At 42.9% G+C, this 1,833-nt stretch overlaps 1 non-coding gene across 1 annotated transcript; it reads left to right on the top strand.

Moving 5' to 3' along the window:
- Positions 1-287: 287 nt before the first annotated feature.
- trnal-uaa (transfer RNA leucine (anticodon UAA)) lies at positions 288-369 on the top strand. The gene has a single exon. It is a non-coding gene; the product is annotated as a tRNA-Leu (tRNA).
- Positions 370-1,833: the final 1,464 nt, after the last annotated feature.

The raw sequence follows: 1,833 nt of genomic DNA, 5'->3' as shown, positions 1-1,833 counted from the left end.
CAATGAATAAAGACCCAGTCTACTCAATCTATCATCATAAGGTAACCCCCTCATCTCTGGTATCAGCCGAGTGAATCGGCTCTGTGCCCCCTCCAAAGCTAGTATATCCTTCCTTGAGTAAGGTGACCAAAACTGCACACAGTACTCCAGGTGCGGCCTCACCAATACCCTGTGCAGTTGCAGCAGGACCTCCCTGCTTTTGTACTCCATCCCTCTCGCAATGAAGGCCAACATTCCATTCGCCTTCCTGATTACCTGATGCACCTGCAAACTAACTTTTTGGGAGGACCAGGATGGCCGAGTGGTTAAGGTGTTGGACTTAAGATCCAATGGGTTTATACCCGAAGGGTTCGAAACCCACTCCTGGTAATTCTGTAATTTAACGCAGATTTCCTCCCATAATGCTCAGTGATATCTGTCGAATCTGCATTTTCTCCAAAAGAGTTTCATGCACAAGGACCCCCAGGTCCCTCTGTACCGCAGCATGTTGTAATTTCTCCCCATTCAAATAATATTTCCTTTTACTGTTTTTTTTTCCAAGGTGGATGACCTCACATTTTCCGACATTGTATTCCATCTGCCAAACCTTAGCCCATTCGCTTAACCTATCTAAATCTCTGTGTCCTCTACACAACCAGCTTTCCCACTAATCTTTGTGTCAGCTGCAAATTTTATTACACTACACTCTGTCCCCTCTTCCAGGTCATCTATGTATATTGTAAACAGTTGTGGTCCCAGCACCAATCCCTGTGGCACACCACGAACCAGCAATTTCCAACCCGAAAAGGACCCAATTATCTCGACTCTCTGCTTTCTGTTAGCCAGCCAATTCTCAATCCATGCTAATACATTTCCTCTGACTCCGCGTACCTTTATCTTCTGCAGTAACCCTTTGTGTGGCACCTTATCGATTGCCTTTTGGAAATCTAAATACACCACATCCATCGGTACACCTCGATCCACCATTCTCGTTATATCCTCAAAGAATTCCAGTAAATTAGTTAAACATGATTTCCCCTTCATGAATCCATGTTGCGTCTGCTTGATTGCACTATTCCTATCTAGATGTCCCGCTATTTCTTCCTTAATGATAGCTTCAAGCATTTTCCCCACTACAGATGTTAAACTAACCGGCCTATAGTTACCTGCCTTTTGTCTGCCCACTTTTTTAAACAGAGGCGTTACATTAGCTGCTTTCCAATCCGCTGGTACCTCCCCAGAGTCCAGAGAATTTTGGTAGATTATAACGAATGCATCTGCTATAACTTCCGCCATCTCTTTTAATACCCTGGGATGCATTTCATCAGGACCAGGGGACTTGTCTACCTTGAGTCCCATTAGCCTGTCCAGCACTACCCACCTCGTGATGGTGATTTTCTCAAGGTCCTCCCTTCCCACATTCCCGTGACCAGCAATTTTTGCCATGGTTTTTATGTCTTCCACTGTGAAGACCGAAGCAAAATAATTGTTTAAGGTCTCAGCCATTTCCACATTTCCCATTATTAAATCCCCCTTCTCATCTTCTAAGGGACCAACATTTACTTTAGTCACTTTTTTCCGTTTTATATATCGGTAAAAGCTTTTACGATCTGTTTTTATGTTTTGCGCAAGGTTAATTTCGTAATCTATCTTTCCTTTCTTTATTGCTTTCTTAGTCATTCTTTGCTGTCGTTTAAAATTTTCCCAATCTTCTAGTTTCCCACTAACCTTGGCCATCTTATACGCATTGGTTTTTAATATGATACTCTCCTTTATTTCCTTGGTTATCCACGGCTGGTTATCCCTTCTCTTACCGCCCTTCTTTTTCACTGGAATATATCTTTTTTGACCACT

Source organism: Pristiophorus japonicus, chromosome 1 (genome assembly GCF_044704955.1).
Source record: "Pristiophorus japonicus isolate sPriJap1 chromosome 1, sPriJap1.hap1, whole genome shotgun sequence".
In the NCBI taxonomy this organism is placed as follows: domain Eukaryota; kingdom Metazoa; phylum Chordata; class Chondrichthyes; family Pristiophoridae; genus Pristiophorus; species Pristiophorus japonicus.
This window is presented reverse-complemented; position numbering and strand designations above follow the sequence as displayed.